The sequence below is a fragment of the Hemitrygon akajei genome, chromosome 12 (genome assembly GCF_048418815.1).
Source record: "Hemitrygon akajei chromosome 12, sHemAka1.3, whole genome shotgun sequence".
Lineage (NCBI taxonomy): Eukaryota > Metazoa > Chordata > Chondrichthyes > Myliobatiformes > Dasyatidae > Hemitrygon > Hemitrygon akajei.
In genome coordinates, this window is record NC_133135.1 from 37,567,050 (window position 1) to 37,587,579 (window position 20,530).

Here is a 20,530-nt window from a genome sequence, read left to right on the forward strand (position 1 = left end):
CTCAGCTCCATTCTAAAAGGACACCCCTTTATTCTGAGGCTGTGTCCTCTGGCCTTAGACTCTCCCAGCATAGGAAACATCCTCTCCACATGCACTTTATCAAGGCCTTTCACCGTCCAATAGGTTTCAATGAGGTCACCCCACATTCTTTTGAATTCTAGAAAATACAGACCCAGAACCATCAGACTCTCTTCATATGACAAGCCATTCAATCCTGGAATCATTTTCGTGACCCTTTGAACTCTGTCCAATTTCAGCGCATCCGTTCTAAGACAAGGGGGTCCAAACCTGCTCACAATACTCCAAGTGAGGCATCAACGTTATAAAGTTATAAAGTCTCAACATTATAAAGTCTCAACGTTACATCCTTAAGTTCTAGTCCTCTCGAAGTGAATGCTAACATTACATTTGCCTTCCTCACCATACATTCAACCTGCAAATTAACAATAAACTTTAGGCCAGGGGTGGCCAACCTTTTACATTTCATACGTCAATTTTTTCATGCATGAGTTCAGGTGTGCCATACAACTCTTGTACCCCCATTCAATTCTTGTTTTATATATTAATATATTAACAAATATGACTATGTTAATATAGACATATTTAGCATTTTTACATGATATGTTGATTTAATATAAAACAAGATAAACATTACTTACCTTAATGAGACTTCCAACCAATATATTTTGTCTTTTTTTGAATTCTTTCTTTTTCTTAATCACATATTCTTTCCATAACTCAGACCTAAGCACTAGCTTCCATTTTCCTTCTATTTTAGTCTGATGTTGTGTTTTATAGTGTCTATTAAAATCATGTCTTCTACAAATCGTTTGTATAATGTGAGAAAGTGTTTTCACAAACAATGCACAATGGTTTTCCTGACAGACCCGCTATAAATAAAAACTCATTTTCCCACTGTTCGTTGAATTCACGCTTACTATCACTTTCTGCTTTTGCTCATTTTCTTTTGCACTGTGATGGGTAACTGAATGTAAAAACAAGGCTTAATTTTTGAAAAAGTACAAAACTGCAAATGTTCACAAAGGACGAACAAAGCACAATTCCATAGCGCACGAGTGTTAATTGTAAACTGACTGGCAAAAACCTGCGACACACCGCTGGTGCAGACCCCTGGCACCTCAGGATCAAACAAGTATCAAACGTGTATTGAACAGTTATGGAATGACTGCAGAACAAAAGTCCTTCTTTCCTAGTTTGACTCATTGGACATTTTAAAAAATTGAAAACAGATTACTGTAATGTGAAAGAAGATAACATTCGCCAAAAGATGTGCATGAAAAAATAACATCGCTAAAAATAATTGCTAAGTTTTAGATTTATTCTCTTTAAAACCCATTTCTAGCTCTAAGCTACTTGAATTCCTGTTATAGATTTTTTTCTACAAATCAGTTTTTGGTTACTACTGTTTGCATGAGTAGGCTTACATTTTTATTATTATCACTGGGGTGCAATGCGCCACTTTTAATCATCCAATGTGCTACTTTTGGCGCATGCGCCATAGGTTGGCCATCCCTGCTTTAGGCAATCCTGCACAAGGACTCCCAAGTCCATTTGCACCTCAGTTTTGTATTTTCTCTCCATCCTCCTACCAAAGTGCATGACCATACACTTCCCGACACTTTGTCCATTTTCCTAATCTGTCTAAGTCCTTCTGTAGCCGCTCTGCTTCCTCACGACTACCTGCCCCTTCCCCTATCTTCATATAATCTGTAAACTTTGCAACAAATATAAAAAGGAGTATAGGAAACTGATACAGGACTTTGTGATATGGTGCAACTCAAACTACCTGCGTCTCAATATCACCAAGACCAAGGAGATGGTGGTGGACTTTAGGAGATCTAGGCCCCGTATGGAGCCAGTGATCATTAATGGAGAACGTGTGGAGCAGGTTAAGACCTACAAGTATCTGGGAGTACAGTTAGACGAGAAGCTTGACTGGACTGCCAATACAGATGCCTTGTGCAGGAAGGTACAGAGTCGAATGTACTTCCTAAGAAGGTTGGCGTCATTCAATGTCTGTAGTGAGATGCTGAAGATGTTCTATAGGTCAGTTGTGGAGAGCGCCCTCTTCTTTGTGGTGGCGTGTTGGGGAGGAAGCATTAAGAAGAGGGACGCCTCACGTCTTAATAAGCTGGTAAGGAAGGCGGGCTCTGTCGTGGGCAAAGTACTGGAGAGTTTAACATCGGTAGCTGAGCGAAGGGCGCTGAGTAGGCTACGGTCAATTATGGATAACTCTGAACATCCTCTACATAGCACCATCCAGAGACAGAGAAGCAGTTTCAGTGACAGGTTACTATCGATGCAATGCTCCTCAGACAGGATGAAGAGGTCAATACTCCCCAATGCCATTAGGCTTTACAATTCTACCGCCAGGACTTAAGAACTTTTTAAAAGCTATTATTAATGCTTTTTGAGATGGTGATTTAGATGCATATCATATTTTTTTTACTGAGTTAAGTATTGTATGTAATTAGTTTTGCTACAACAAGTGTATGGGACATTGGAAAAAAAGTTGAATTTCCCCATGGGGATGAATAAAGTATCTATCTATCTATCTATCTATCTACAAAGCCATCAACCATGCTGACTGCAGCCTACTTTATCATGTGCCTCCAAGTACCCTGAGACCTCATCCTTAATAATTGACTCCAGCCTCTTTCAAACCACTGAGGTCAGACTAACTGGCCTATAGTTTCCTTTCTTCTGCCTCTGTACTTTCTTGAAAAGTGGAGTAACATTTGCAATTTTCCAGTCTTACGGAACCATTCCAGAATCTAGTGATTCTTGAATGATCATTACTAAATTTGAACTTGAAAATAGTCGTTTTCCATGTCGCACTGGAGTAGAAACAGCTATGTGATTTTCCTCAACTCTCTTGTACATAAAACATTTTCCATTACTGCTGAACATTTATCAAGCTTAAGTTTATCAAGCTCAAGTAAATGAAAATAGTAATGCAAACTTATCTGCTTCCAATCAAGTTTTCACAATTTTAATAGCCGATGGGGAAAAAAACATTTTAGACAAGTAGAATTTTGAAATAACTGCATCAAAGGCGTAAAAGAAAGGTGAATGTAAACTAATGAGGATTTATCCCTCCTTTTCTTTTTCAGGCAGTGTTTTTCAGAGGGGATAACAGGTTTCCATAACTTCCCTTTAATTTCCAACAAAATGTTAAGCTTGTAGTTATCCATTTAACTGACGAATCAAATGTGACAATCACGATCATCTCTCATATCTTTACTTACCTCAAGTGTGATGCAATAGCAGTGTGTCAATTACCCAGAGATCTGGACTAATGCTCCAGAGGTCAGAGTTGACATCAGTAATGTAGTTCATGAAATTGTTGAATTGTCAAAATCAGAATCAGAATCAGGTTTATTATTAAAGACATATGCGGTGAAATTTGTTGTTTTATGGCAGCAGTACTGTGCAATACATAGAAAATTATTATAACTTACAATAATAAATACATAATATATAAATTGTGCAAAAAGAGAGCAAAATAGTGAGATAGTGTTCATGGATTCATGGACCATTCAGAAATTGTGAGAAAACCCATCTGTACTGCCTTTTGGGGATCCTTGCCTAGCCTGGCCTCTAGGATTTCAGACCCACAGCAGTAAGGTTTATTCTTAATCACCCCTGGAAATGGCTGCTCCGTTCAAGGGCAATTTGGCATGAGCAAAAACTGCTGGCTTACCAGAGATAGTTAAATCCCACGAGTGAGCTAAAAAGTTAAATTTCCCCTTCACCTCCTCAGTTCCAAAGAAAACAGCCCTGCATTTGAAATCTTTCCTCAAAGCTAAAATTAACTTCCTTCTCAACGTTAAATTAACTTCCTCAAGCTGCCATGCTCTGAATCATTGAGTCTGGTATTTCATGCTGCATGAATGTCATTAAACTGAATGAAATTCATCATTTATTTGTCACAACAAATTAGGAACTTGTGTATTTAAATTATAAACAGTTCAAACATGTCATTCCATTTCAAATCAACATAACTACCCTTCATATTGTGCATAGCCAAGAATCCACAGAGGAAAATAGTCACAAATTATGACTGAAAAGTCAAGACGTCAAGTTTATTGTCATTTAACTATATATATGCAGACCATCAAATGAGACAATGTTATTCCAAACCACAGTGTAAAGCATTGTATTATACTTAACACATAATAACATATGAAATTAAGGATGAAATCTACAGATGAATTACACACAAATTTTTAAAAGAACTAAAATGCATAAATTAAATATTTTAAGGTACAGAACAGATTAACTAGTGACAATTTGAATATGATACGGCAGGGTGTTCAGAAGCCTAAAGCCCTGAGGGAAGAAACTGTTTTATCATCCTAGCCATTCTTGTTTTTATGCATCGGAGTATCATGCCTGATAGTAGAAAGTTTTGCACATGCAAAGTGACATTAAAGATCTTTATTTCCTTTTCTCTACTACAGTTAGGCGTGGCTGTACCCGCTGTTTAGACTTCTGGCATATTATTGTATCAGGCACTAGTATTACTTGAAAGTTATTGCCTTCAGCAGAGGATATTCTATTGATAAATCTATTTCAGTTTGACTTTGCAAACAATGACAAAGTGTCGAACAAGCATTAGAATGGTAGCAGGAATGTGAAATTGCAGCCCCTTAAGAAGTAATTGAGAGGTTTTCCAAGTGAAGCAGTGATGGTGGTAGGCAGTCGCTTGGAGAATCAACTCAAGAGAGATAGATAAAGATGGAGCCATTTGAAAAGAACCCAAAGATGAATGATATCAAAAGAATCAGATGAAGGAATTTGAACAGGAACACACACGTAGCCATACACAAATAAGAAAGCAGTAACTGAAAAAAAAATGAGGAAAGTAGCATGTCCCAAGTTGCAAAAGGGAGGTGAGGTACAGAGGCTTGATCAGGTGTCAACACCAATTGTCAAGGAAGCTATTACTTTCAACAGTGGCAGCTGAAGAGAGAAGAAAAGGAACAGACTCTAGGTGAAATATTCATTAACATCATGCAGGTGATGAAAAATTGGGCAAAGTTGTCAGAAATTGTTGAATTCTATGTTCAGTACAATAGCTGAAATAAAGGCCAGATAGAAAATGAGGGATTGTCCTTTGAGATTACATTGGCCATCACTGGAGGAACATAATGACTGAAGAGGGAGGTCAGAGTATAAGTCAGATGAAGAATCAACATGTCACACAACTAGAAGTTCCCATTCCACTTATGGACTGAATGGAACGCAGCCATTCAGTCTGCATTGAATTATACCAGTGTGGAGGGGGCTGTGTCATGAACACTGAATGGAATACAAGATAATGAACGAAGCTCAAGCATTTTGCTGCTTCACCTGGAAGGATTGTTTGCATGTCTGGATTGTGATAGGGAAGAAGTAGAAAGCTAGCTAGGGCTGCACAGTGGGATTTAAACTAGAGTTGCAAGGTGATAGGAACCAAAGTGCCAGAACAGATAGCTGAGAGGTTGTAAAGACAGATGTTAAGACCTAAGACAAAGTCGGGGATCAAAAAGTTGAGCATGGTGCATCTAGTGACCTGAGCTGCATATATTTCAATGCAAAAAGTATCGTAGGAAAGGCAGATGAGCTCAGAGAATGGATCAACAGCTGGAATTATGACATTGTAGCCATTAGTGAGACTGGGTTGCAGGAAAGGCAGGACTGGCAGCTCAGTATTTCGGGTTCCATTGTTCTAGATGCGACAGGGTGCAAGGGGTTAAAGCAGGAGGGGTGGCATTACTAGTCAGGGAAAATGTCATGGCAGTGCTCCGCTAGGACAGACTGGAGAACTCATCTAGTGAAACATTGTGTGTTGAACTGAGAAATAAGAAAGATATGACCACATTAATGGGATTATATTACAGGCCACTTCACAATCCGAAAGATTTAGAGGTGCAAATTTGTAGAGAGATCACAAACTCTTGCAAGGAACGTAAGTCTGTTATAGTAGGTGATTTTAACTTTCCACATATTGACTGGGACTCCTATGCTATAAAAAGACTAGATGGGACAGAGTTTGTCAAATGAGTTCAGGAAAGTTTCTTTAATCAGTACCTAGAAGTCACAAAGGGAGAGTGTGTGATGCTTGACCTGCTATTCGGGAATGAGACAGGGCATCTAGCAATCACAATGCCAGTAGTTTCAAAGTAAATATGAAAAAGGATAGGTCTGGTCTACCAGCTGAGATTCTAAGTTGGAGAAAGGCCGATTTTGATGGTATCAGGAGGGACCTGGCAAGTGTGGATTGGGACAGGCTGTTTTCTGGCAAAGGTGTAATTGGTAAGCGGAGACAGTCAAAAGTGAAATTTTGAGAGTACAAAACTTGTGTGTGCCCAGGTTTAAGAGAAAAATGGAGGTGTATTGCATGTATTGGCAAGTAGAAACAATTGAGGTGCTTATGGAGTAATACAAAATGCAAGAGAAAACTTAAGAGAAATCAGGAGGGCCGAATGAAGGCATGAAGTTGCTGTAGCACACAAGGTAAAGGAGAATCCTAAAGGATTCTACAGATATGTTAAGAGCAAAAGGACTACAAGGGACAAAAATAGTCTTCTGGAAGATCAGATTGGTAATCAATGTGTAGAGCTGAAAGAGTTTGGGGAGATCTTAAATTCTTTGCATCTGTAATTACTCAGGAGATGGACACAGAGTCTACAGAAGTGAGGCAAAGCAGAATCAATTTTATGGGCCCTGTATAGATTACAGAGGAGGAGGTGTTTGCTATCTTGAGGCAAGATAGGGGTGTTGGTTATCTTGAGGCAAATCAGGGTGGATAAATCCTCAGGGTTTAACAAGGTGTTTCCATGGACCATACAGGAGGCAAGTGCAGAAAATGCTAGGCCCTAGCGGAGATATTTAAATCATCTTTAGCAACAAGAGAGATACCAGAGGATTGGAGGACACCCAATGTTGTTCCATTGTTTAAGAAAGGCTCTCAACAGAAACCAGGAAATTATAGACCATTGTGCCTGACATCAGTAGTGGGAAAGTTATTGGAAGGTATTCTAAGGGACCAGATATATAAGTATCTGGTTAGACGTGGACTGATTAAGGACTGTCAACATAGCTTTGTGCATGGTGGGTCATGTCTAACCAATCATACAGTTTTTTGAGGAAGTTACCCGGAAATTTGATGGAGGCAAGGCGGTGGATGTTGTCTACATGGACTTCAGTAAGACATTTGACAATGTTCTTCATGGGAGGTTGGTCAAGAATGTTCAGTAGCTCAGCATTCAAGATGAGGTAGTAAATTGGATTAGACATTGGCTTTGTGGGAGAGGAGAGAGAGCGGTAGTAGAGATTTGCCTCTCAGACTGGAGGCCTACGACTATTGGAGTGCCACAGGGATTGGTGAGGGGTCCTTTGTTGTTTGTCATCTACATCAACAATTTGAGTGATAATGTTGTTAACTGGATCAGCAAATTTGCGGCTGACACCCAGATTGGGGGTGTAGTGGACAGCAAGGAAGGCTATCATGGCTTGTAGAGGGATCTGGATCAACTGAAAAAATGGGCTGAAAAATGGCAGATAGATCTTAATGCAGACAAGTGTGAGGTGTAGCACTTTGGTAGGACAAACCAGGGTAGGCCTTACACAGTGAATGGTAAGGTAATGAGGAGTATGGTGGAATAAAGAGATCTGCAAATACAGGTCCATAATTCATTGCAAGTGGCGTCACAGGTAGATAGGGTCGTAAAGAAAGCTTTTGGCACATTGGCCTTCATAAATCAAAGTACTGAATACCAGAGATGGGACGTTATGTTGAAGTTGTATAAGACATCAGTGAGGCCTAGTTTAGAGTAGTGTGTCCAGTTTTGGTAACTTACCTACAGGGAAAGTGTGACTAAAGTTGAAAGAGTACAGACGAGGATGGTGCCGGGTCTAGAGGACCTGAGTTATAAGGAAAGATTGAATAGGTTAGGACTTTATTCCTTAGAACGTAGAAGATTGAGAGGAGATTTGATAGAGGTATATAAAATTATGAGGGGTATAAACAGGGTAAATGCAAGCAGGCTTTTTCCACTGAGGTTGGGTGGGACTACAAGAGGGTCATGGGTTAAGAGTGAAAGGTGAAAACTTTAAGGGGAACATGAGGGGAATCTTTTTGCCTCAGAAGGTGGTGAGAGTGTGGAGTGAGCTGCCATCACAAGTGGTGCATGCAAGCTCGATTTTAGTGGTTTGGATAGGTGCATGGATGGTAGGGGTATGGCGGGTTTTGGTCATAGTACAAGTCAATGGGAGTAAGCAACGTACATGGTTTTGGCATGGACTAGATGGGCTGAAGGGGCTTCTCTATGACACTAATGAATTGATCTTTATAGATATTAGCTATAAGATAACCTTTTCACTCTAACAGAGCATGTGACAATAATAAACCAATTTACCATGAAAAATGTGAAGTTATCCATTTTGGGGAATATCATAGAAAAAGAAGGCAGAATATTGTAAAATGGTGAGAGACTCGGTCGTGTTGAGGTTCACAGGGACCTCGATGTGTCACTGAAGGGCAACGTGCAGGTGCAACAACCATAACTCCACCTTCCAAATGACGACTCAAAACCTACTTCAAAGTCAAAGTTGAGTTTATTGTCTTGAGCACAAGTACAGGTACTGTATATATATAGTTGCATTGAAACTCTTATTGCAGCAGCATCATAGGCAAATAGTATCACATAAGTAGCATCCATAAAAAGAACATAAAATAAACATAAATTAAAGTTTCATTCAAAGGTTCAGTTATCAGCAAAGTACTTATGCAGTGTATGACTCGGAGATTCTTCTTCTCCAGATAGACATGAAACAAAGAAGAAACATGGAAGTTAGTTCAGAGAGAAACAGCAGACCCACCAACAGGATCATCAATCCCTCAGATCCCCTCTCCCCTGCACAAAATGTAACAATAACATCAACCCTCAAATACCCCTCCCTCCACACTAAAAACAAAGAGAAAAATGGTGAAAGCTCAGAATTTAAATTTGAACCTCCATTAAATTTGAAGAAATCTGGCAACTTTTTATTTAATATTTTCATATGATTTGATTTATTGGTTTTTGTACTGACTCTCTTCCAGTTATTTTTCCGAAGTTTTGGATTTGTTCGGAAAGTCTTTCTTTTCTTGATTTTACTCTCAGGATGGACTGCCCAGTCCTTTGGTTTTCCTTTTTGTTTATGTTTTTCCATATAAGAAATTCAAAAAGTCTTTTTTCTTTTTATGAATTGATAAGAGGAGAATTAATTATCTTTTCCTTATTATACATCCTATATCAGATTAATACTATGCATGATTTTGTTTATGTTTATTTCACCTTCTGTATGTATTGTTTTATATATATATATATATATATATATGAGATCATTCTCCTCTTGTTTGTATATATGCTCTTTTTAAATCAATAAAAAGATTGATAAAGAAAGAAAACACAGAATGTAAAATCCATAATGCTGAAAATTATGTCCATAGCTCATAGCTCAAAATCCATACACAGAAGCCTCGTTAACATTCAGCAGCATTATTTGAAAGAGAGATACTTCGGGCACAGCGGTAGGCCACACTGGCTTCCTCTTTGGCAGCAGAGCAACCCCACCAGAGATCAGCAAGCCATCGGTGCTCACACTCCTCGTTTGCCTCAATGTTTCAGTCTTCCTTGCCTCATTTATCAGTGAATAGTGAAAGCTTTAATTGGAGAAATGGAGTTGAATCTCAGACTGCGCCACACCTCATAGTCGCTTTGCTTCGAGGTTTGCATTTCAAGTCAAGTCAAGTCACTTTCATTGTCATTTTGGCCATAACTGCTGGTACAGTGCATGGTAAAAATGAGACAACGTTTTTCAGGACCATGGTGTTACATGACACAGTTCAAAAACTAGACTAAACTACGTAAAAAAACAACACAGAGAAAGCTACACTAGACTACAGATCTACCCAGGACTGCATAAAGTGCACAAAAACAGTGCAGGCATTACAATAAATAATAAACAGGACAATAGGGCAAGGTGTCAGTCCAGTCTTCGGGTATTGAGGAGTCTGATAGCTTGGGGGAAGAAACAGTTACATAGTCTGGTGGTGAGAGCCCGAATGCTTCTGAGCCTTTTCCCAGACAGCAGGAGGGAGAAAAGATTGTATGACAGGTGCATGGGGTCCTTCATAATGCTGTTTCCTTTGCGGATGCAGCGTGTAGTGTAAATATCCGTGATGGCGGGAAGAGAGACCCCGATGATCTTCTCAGCTGACCTCACTGTCTGCTGCAGGGTCTTGCGATCCGAGATGGTGCAATTTCCGAACTAGGCAGTGATGCAGCTGCTCAGGATGCTCTCAATACAACCCCTGTAGAATGTGATGAGGATGGGGGGCAGGAGATGGACTTTCCTCAGCCTTCGCAGAAAGTAGAGACGCTGCTGGGCTTTCTTTGCTATGGAGCTGGTGTTGAGGGACCAGGTGAGATTCTCTGCCAGGTGAATACCAAGAAATTTGGTGCTCTTAACGATCTCTACTGAGGATCCATCGATGTTCAGTGGGGAGTGGTTGCTCCGTGCCCTCCTAAAGTCAACAACCATCTCTTTTGTTTTTGCTTTCGCATTTGCTGCTTCCCGGAATTTTCGCGGAGACAGCAAACTGCTGGGTTGCTTAATCGGTCTCCAAACTGGAAATTGCAGTCCCTAGCAGATCCAGAAATACATTCAAGATAAAAAACAGGCGAAAAAGAAGAGAAATTGAAATAAATGGTTCTGTGGTTTATCCAGATGATGTCCATCTACACCTGCCCCCACACTTCTTCCCTCACCACCATCCCAGGCCCCAGACAGTCCTTTCAGGTGAGGCACCACTTCACCTGCGAGTCAACTGGGGTGATATACTGTATCCGGTGTTCCCAATGCGGCCATTTATACATTGGGGAGACCCGCCGCAGATTGGGAGACCGTTTCGCCGAACACCGGTGCTCAGTCCTCCAGCAGTGGTGGGATCTCCCTGTGGCCGCACACTTCAATTCCACAGACCATTCCCACTCCGACATGTCTGTCCATGGCCTCCTCTACCGTCAAGATGAGGCCACCTGCAGGTCGATGGAGCAATACCTTATCTCCTGCCTAGGTAGCCTCCTTCCTGCCGGCATGAACATCCAACTCACAGACCTCCGTTGATACCCCTGCCCCCCTTACCCCCTATCCCTATCTATTATTTTAGTCTGGTTCTCTTTCTCTCTCTTTTTTCCCCCCTCACTATAATCTCCCCCCAGCCCTACCTTTCTTTCTCTTTTATTTCCCATAATTCTCCACCTTCCCCCTAGCCCATTTCCCTCCAGCCTATCACTTCCCAGCTCTCTACTTCATCCCTCCCCCCACTTCTTATCCCCTCTCCACCATCCCATGTTACTTCACTCCTGATGAAGGGTTTCGGCCCGAAACGTCATCACTACCTCCTCCCATAGATGCTGTCTGGCCTGCTGAGTTCTGCCAGCATTTTGTGTTTTTATCCATCAAAGGAATGTTGTATGCAGGCACCATCTTGACTGGAATTACGCACAATTTTTACAAGTAGCAGCATTACTAGAACAAAAAGTAAAGCCAATTTTAATGCAAAGTGACCTAAGTGCTTACTGTAAAACGGCATTGTCAAGTACACAAGAGGTACAGCAGAGGCTGGAAATCTAGAGCAATACACCCAATGTGCTGGAGGAGCTCAGCAGGTCAGGCAGCATCCATGGATGGGAATAAACAGTTGACATTTTGGGCCCAGAACCTTCACCAGGACTCAGTATTGTGAATATTTTATTGCATTATGAAACATTTTGCAGACTTTCAATAATGTGTATAGACCACTGAACTATTGTCCATGTCTGTGCATATAATAAAACATCTTAGCAGGCAAAAGAAATGGGATAACCCAGGAGGCTGAGATTGGAACACTAAAAATATGGTCAGCATGAACTGGAATGATTGATATCAATTTATTAAAATTATCATAGTAAATTAATGCACGAATAACTTAGACAATAGTCTGTAGGCAGTATTTTTGTGCTTAAGTCTAGACAGTGAGTGTGAGTAGGCTGTCTGATCATGTGTGTTATATTTTTCCTTGCTCAACGTGCAGATACAGCTTCTAACGGATATTGCCTTGTCACCAACAGGAGCCAGATACCCAGCCACTTTTCCTGGGGTGCCTAGTTCAGATTTAGTTGAACTATTACCACTCCAGCTGAGATCAGCTAATTCAGCAGTACGTGATTTATTATTCAATCATGTAGTATCAGCCAGGAGCCAACTTTATTGTCTATCTCCAATTTGAATAGAATGAATTAATCGATTATCTGAAGAATAGCTGAGCCAATACTTTGCTGCTTCTTCATTCAGAGTTCAAATATCAAAGTAAAATTTTTATCAAAGGAAATATATATCACCACATACACCCCTAAGATACATTTTCTTGCAGGCAATCACAGTAAACACAACTGAATCAATGCAAGACAGAACCCAACAGGGTGGATGAATAACCAATGTCCAAATAAAACCCTAACAAACTGTGTAAATACAAAAAGAAAGTGAAATAAAGAAATAAATATAATAATAAAATAATAATCATAATAACAATGATAAATAAAAAATAAATATTGAGAACATGAGATGAGGAGTCCTTGAAAGTGAGTCCTTGGGTTGTTGAACCATTTCAGTGAAGACGATTGAAGTTGAGTGAACTTATCCCTACTGGTTCAAGAGCATGATGGTTGAGGGTTAAAACAGTTCCTGAACCTGGTCAAATGGATCTTGCAGCTCCTTTACCTTCTTCCTGATGGCAGCAGTAAGATGAGAGCATGACCTGGATGGCAGGAGTCCTTGATTATACATGCTGTTTTCCTACAACAACACTCCATGTAGATGTGTTCAGTGTTGGGGAGGACTTTAACTGTGATGGACTGAGCCATATCCACTACTTTTTGCAGACTTTTCCATATAAGGGCATTGTTGTTTCCATATCTGTCAGTATACTCTCCACTACACATCTTAAGTATAGAAGGTTGCCAAAGTTTTAGATGACATGCTGACTCTTCGCAAACTTCTAAGAAAGTAGAGGCACTGTTGTGCTCTCTTTATAATGGCACTTACATACTGGACCCAGGACAGATCCTCTGAAATGATAACAAGAAGGAATTTAAAGTTGCAGGCCCTCTCCGCTCCTGATCCCCTGATGAAGACCAGCTCATGGACCTTGAGTTTCCTCCTCCTGGTCAAAAATAATCAGCTCCTTGGCCTTGCTGACATTGAGTGAGGGGTTGTCATTGTGGCAGCACTCAGCCAGATTTTCAATCTCCGTCCTATATGCTGATTCATCACCATCTTTGATTCAGCCAACGACAGTGGTGTCATCAGCAAACTTAAACATGACATTAGGGTTAATATTTAGCCACACAGTCATAAGTGTGAAGTGACTAGAGCAGGGGACTAAGCACAGTCTTGTAGTCCATCTCTGCTGATGGAGTTTCTGGAGGAGATCTTGTAGCAAATGAAACTGACTGGGATCTGCAAGTGAAGAAATTGAGGATCCAGTTTCAGAAGGAGACATTGTGGCCTTGGTCTTGGAGCTTATTGGCTAGTTTCGAGGGGATCATAGTATTAAATGTCAACTGTAGTCAATAAAAAGTATGCATCGTTGCTGTCCAGATGTTCCAGGGTTGAGTGAAGTGCCAATGATATGATATGGCATCTGCTGCTGACCTGTTGTGCTGGTTGGCAAATTGGAGTGGATCCCAGTCACTTCTTAGGCAGGAGTTGATATGCTTCATCACCAACCTTTCAAAGCACAGTGGATGTAAGTGCTACTGGACATTGAGGCAAGTTACCACATTCTTCTTAGGCACCAGAAGAATTGAAGTCTGTTTGAAGCAGGTGGGTACCCCAGACTGCCAAAATGAGAGGCTTGAACTCAGATAGAACCCAGATTAGACAATAGAGAATAGACAATAGGTGCAGAAGTAGACCATTCAGCCCCTCAAGCCTGCACCGCCATTCTGAGATCATGGCTGATCATCTACTATCAATACCCGGTTCCTGCCTTGTCCCCATATCCCTTGATTCCCCTGTCCATAAGATACCTATCTAGCTCCTTCTTGATTGTACCAGGATTGCAGATTCCCTTTACTTTTTTCCTTCATTTTTCAATCCAAGTGTTTTATTTAACAATAACTCAGCCTATTAATCTATTTACTTAGATTCCCGTAATTGTAATGGTGGGATTGAAACTCCAATCTCAGGATCAATAATACAGATTTCCAAGCTCTGGGTTATAAATTTACCCACCATTCCCTTTCAGTACCTTCCCATAATTTTTTACTGAACCATGTGACTTCAGAAAATAACACTATGTATCCTTTGTTCAGAGTCCAAAAAACCTTATATGCAGCCATTTTATATACCAACATGGACCCAAATTCAGATAAAATACCCTATACCTACTTGTTGATCTGTGTAATTAAGGACCAGTATGGTCTGTAACAAGAAATCAGAAAAAATTTGGTGTGGAGCTCTAGCAATACCGGAGGACAGCCAAATATACCTAAGGAGGGGAGTGGTTAGGAAGTTGTCTTAATTTAACAACAAAAGGCAGCACAGGAAACAGTCTGAAATTTTACTTTAAGAAGCTGAAATATAGCTTTTTGTGAATATTCATGCCATTGAAATGCATTCTGATGCAAAATATAATTGAAGTTGAGTAACCCATTTTAAACACTGATATTGAGTTTAATCCCCTGAAATACAATTGAAAGTTATGACTCTGTAACATCAAAATGTACCAAACAGTTGAGACAAATACCCACTGCAGCAGGAAAGAGAGATGGATTAATGTTTGCTCAGGTCGGCAAAGGAGGGGAGTGTGAAACATAGTCTTAGATTAAAGGAAAAACTACCATTTCTATTGTTTACAGCAGTCTTAAAAGTCAGTCACTGGAAGTCATGCCTCATTAGACCAACAGATTGACCCTCGGGACAATCACAAGTAGACATAAAGTTTAGCTCCCAGCACAGAAAGACAGGGAGAAATAGAAGTGTATCCCAGTGTTAGTTAAGATTATTATAGTCTCACAAACTCAAATAAAGGTATTTCACCATATAATAAGATATGTTTGTCATTTACTGAAAATCCCGATTCAAGACCTGCACAGTAATTCAGGGGTGGGGGGGGGGGGGGGGTGGGAAGACACATGTCCAACAGAACCTCAGTGATGGAAAGCAGGGAGCTAATGTCAGAACAATAACTTCCAAAGAAATGAACCAAGGTGGAAATCCATACAAGGATATGCATATTAGTACAGATTTGCAAGGACATCGGGAATATCATACAAATTACAATTTTTATCAAAGCCAACTAGATATAAATGTATCTTCCTATGAAAATATAAAAATATAGAAGACAAGCGAATGCTGTGATTCAATATTCACAAGCAAGAATACCAAATAGTTTTTTTCCATTCCCCACAATGAACAGGGTATTGAGAATATCTCTATGGTCATCTTGTCTGGAATAAATGAAAAAAAATAGTACACACTAAGAACTGAACCAAGAATTTTATTTGACTCTGTAATTTGACACTGAAATCAGCAGAATAAGTAAGTGACCATAACCTTTCCAGAAAAATTAATGATGATGTTTGTAAGGTCAGGTTGAGTTGAATGCAGTTTGTATGGAAATTTCAGCATGTGCATATACCAAACATTTGAGCATTCCACACCTGCTGACAGCCCTTGTTAATAGCACCTGGAGCAATTTTGCAATTTGAAATATTGCTTCTCTTCAAACAGTCATTACTACCTGCAATTTGTTTTTGTTCAGTCTCCATTCACTCTCCCCAGGATTTGATTATAGTGATTGGTGCTGCTGTTTGTCAAAGTACAACAGTGTAAAGTGTGCAGATGCTTTGTAGCCTAGCAGGGCAACACAGTGGACCAACCTTAGCCTTTGGCTCCCCCAGCCGGGGTTCTCCAGCCCCCCAGCAGGAGGTTCATCATTGAGCTGGTACACAGCTCAGTTAGAGCAAGTCAGTTTTTGTGGTGTTGACACACTACAGCACAGCACTGATAAAAGGTTTCAAAAAGGTCATTTTTAATCCAGTCGTTTTTGATTTTCTATGATTTTTTTCCTTACTTTCACAATTTCACATGCCTTAAAACGTTAGATAAAAATTAAAGCACTAACAACGTGCAACAATAATGAACTTTCTTATTTTCTTAATCTGTCCTTTGCATTTTATTCATTGTAGCTGACCACAAAGGTCTGATTTCTCTCTGTTGGCTGCCCTCCATAATGTAACAGTGCCTGTCTTTCCTACTCCAGAAGGGATTTATAATATAGATTACGGCTAGCATGCAAACAATAGATGTAAGATGATGGCACGGTGACATGCCCAAGGATAATTAATCCTTACTGTAGGTAGGTGTCAAATGAATCAAAGGGGTGCTGATGGGCATGTAAGAGAGAGCTTATTATGCTTTAGGGAAATATAGATAGGGGAATGGGATCGATGGAATTACTATTATGGGAGATGGCATGGATTTGCTGGGGCAGGTGACCCCTTCTGTGTCGTAGTAAGACTATAACAATCAGATAATTTTGCAGGTTTTAAAATCTCATTAATGTCTTGCTTATTGCCTGACTCATGGCATATGTTAAAATCTTGCAATGATCAATGCTCAGGAATGGAGAATGGCCAATGATATTCTTTTGTTTAAGAACAACAGAGACAAACCAGGAATATAAGGCTTGGTAAGCCTTATATCAATGATAGGGAAATTATTGAAGAAGATTCTTAGGACAGGATTTACTTGCATTTGAAAAAGCATGGACTTATTGGGGAAAGTCAGAATTTTTTTGTGGCAGAGGTCTTGTCTCAAATTTGATTGAGTTGTTTGAGAAAGTGATGAAGATGATTGATAAGGGTACAACATTGGAAACTGTAAACATGGACTTTAATAAAACATTTGAGAAGGATCAGTGCTGGGACCTCCATCTTGTGTAATCAATATTCATGATTCAAATAAAAATCTAGATCTGATTAATAAGTTTGCAGATTATACAAAAAGTAGTGGAGTTCTGGATAATGAGAAAGGTTGTCAAAGGGTTATGTCTCAGCTGGAAATTCTGGAAGGAGAAGTGAAGGATGGAGTTTAATCTAGACAAATGTGAGATGATGCATCTTAGGAGGTCAAATGCAAGAAGAAAATATTAAGTAAATGGACCGTAGATATATGGACAGATCATAGGGTGCTCCTGGAAGTGATGACACCAGTAGATAGAGTGATTAAGAAGGCACAGGGCACGCCAGCCATCCTCGGTCAGGGTATTGATATTAAGAATCAGGAGAATGTTGCAGATATATAAAACTTTGGTTAGCGGCATTTGGAGTATTCTATGCAGTTTTGACTCCACATTATAAGAAGGATGTGGAGGCTTTGGCGGGGTGAACAGTAAAGGTTAACCATTATGCTGCCTGGATTAAAGAGGTTGAAAAGCTTTAGTGGCTTTCTCTAGGGCGAAGAGGCTGAAGTGCAATCTGCAAAGGAGGATGTAAGATTATGAGAGGCAAAGTCTTATTCCCAGATTGGAAATGTCATATGCTAGAGGACATGGCTTTAAAGCAAGAAAAAGAAAGTTTAATGGAGATTCGTGAGACAAGTTTTTTTAAAATAGAGCATGGTATGTACATGGAAAGTGCAGCAGGGGAGGAGACAGAAGCAGATTCAATAACAATGTTTAAGAGGCACTTGGACAGGCAAATGAATGGGCAGGGAATTGAGGGGTGAGGATCACGTGCAGGCAGATGTGATTAATTTATTTTGGCGCCATGATCAGTGCAGACACAGTGGGCCAAATGTCCTGGTCCTGAGATGTACTGTTCTAATGCAAAATATATTAGTGTTCCATTTCGATTTTTATAAGTATTTCATCTAAGATTTACTTCTTAAGTTAGCTCAGTCAACACCATATATTTTGCTACCTCGGTTCTCAGAGAGGGAAGCAATAATGTAATGGGTAACATTTTGAACCATCACTTAATTATAGTGAAGTAAATCAGCTGTGCTAAATGTGTTTCAGGATGTTTTAAAGTATTATATTATTTTTATAATATTATTTAAAAAGTTACTAACTGAGAAATGGTCTTAAAGATTCTCCATATTTAAGAAAATGTTCCCACATCAAGAGTAAAAGGATCTCCACAAAGTTCAAAGTAAATGTATTATTGAAGTATATAAATGTCACCATGAGATTCATTTTCTTCCAGGCATTCACAGCAGAAAGGAGAAATACAATAGAATCAGTGAAGTACTACACAGAAAGTCTAACAAGCAACCAATTTGTGAAAGAGGACAAACTGTGCAAATACAAACAAACAAATAGATAAATAACTAATACTGAAAACATGAGTTGTAAAGTCTTTGAAAGTGAGTCCACTGGTTGTGCTCAATTCTCAACTCATTGCTGAGCTGAGTGAAGTTATCCTCGCTGGTTCAGCAGCCTGTTCAAAGTACATATATGTCACCATAAGCTGAGGTTCATTTTCTTGCAGATATTCATGGTAGAACAAAGAAATACAACAGAATTAATGAATATCTACCACAGAGACTGACAAAAGAAAACCAACGTGCTGAAGATGACAAACTGAAAATGCAAAGAAGAGAACTTATTTTCTTATTGGTAATACTGAAAACATGAGTTGTAGAATCCTTGGAAGTGAGTTCAGAGGTTGTAGTGAGTGAAGTTATCCAGGCTGGTTCGGGAGCCTGATGGTTGAAGGGTGGTGTGGGACCTGGATGGTGGGGGTCCTTGATAATTGATGCTGCTTTCTAGTTACAGCGCTCCTTGTAGATGCGCTCAATGTTGGGGTGCGCATTGCCTTTGATGAACAAGGCTGTGTCCATCACTTTTTGTAGGCTTTTCTGTATTTGGACATTGGTGCTTCCACACCAGGCCATGACGCAATCAGTTGAGATACTCTTGTGCATCAATAGAAGTTTGTCAAACTTTTAGATGACATACCAAATCTACACAAACTTCAAAGACAATAGAGGTACTGTCCTGCATTCTTTGTGGTGGCATTTGTGTGCTAGTCCCCAGACAGATCCTTTGATATGATAATGCCAAGGAATTTAAAGTTACTGACTGACTCTACCTCCAATCCATTAATGTGGACTGGCTCATGGACCTTTGTTTTCTTCCTCCTGTAGTCAATAATCAAGTCTTTGGTTTTGCTGATGTTGAGAGCACAAATGAGTTTTCAGCTCTTCACAATTCATAATTTTACCTTTATATTTTCTTCACGAATGAGTGACATTTCCTCAAATTTATCCAAAATGGCAGTAGTTCTGGATAAATCTGGATTTGGATGTTTGATTTCCAAATTTGGATAAATTTGGATAAGTGGTGGGTGCCTGGAAGGGCTTTCCAGAGGCAGATACAACAGTAGCATGTAAGAGGCTGTTAGATTTGCAGGGATTGATTCATGTATAGCTGCAGGAGACAGATTAATTTTACATCATGATGGGTGCAGTCATATTGGGTAAAGGGCCTAGTAATTTGCTGTACTGTTCTATGTTCTAAGTTTATATCAAACAATCTATTTTGGAACCTCTAAGAATAACAAGAACATACAATTGAACAAGTGCTAAGGAGGGTGGGTATTAGAATTTTGGACTGCTGGGCTCTCTTTCAGGACAGGACGGGCCCATACAAAAGGGACAGTTTGAAGCTGAACTGGAGGGGACAAATATCCTAGAGGGAACATATAGCCTAGCGGGAGCGTTTGCTAGTGCTGTATGGGGATGGGGGACGGGGGGGGGGGGGGGGGAGTGTGGGGGGTGTAGTTAAACTACATTTGAAGTTGTAATGGGAACCAGAACAGATTGTGGAGAGGTTCTGGAGAAAGATATTGTTAAGTCTACATACAAAGTCAGGAATCAAAACGTTTAGCATGTTGGGATCAAAGTTCTGAGCTGCGTGTATTTCAATGCAAGGAAAGGCAGAGAGTTAGATTGATATGTTTAGAATTTATTGATCCCAAAGGAAATTAGAGTGTCACAGTAGCATTACAAAGGCACAGGTATAAATATTAAGAGAGAAGTAGAAAGAATAAAAAAAAAGTTACCACAAACAGTCTAACAGGAGGGGTCATCACTTCCCTGGCTATAGGTTGATTCATTATAGAGCCTAATGGCTGAGGTTAAGAATGACCTCATATAGCACTCTATATGAGCTTGGGGCATGGATCAGCATGTAAAGTAATGACATTGTAGTCATTAGTGAGACTTGCTTGCAGGAGGGGTAAGACTGGTAGCTCAAAGTTCCAGGATTTTGTTGTTTGAGATGTGATTGAGTTGGAGAAATTAAGGAGGAGGGGTGGCAGTACCAGTCAGGGAAAATGTCACAGCAGTGCTCAGACTGAAGAGCTCATTTAGTGAAGCTTTATGGGTAGAAGTAAAAAATAAGAAAGGTGTGACACACTAATTG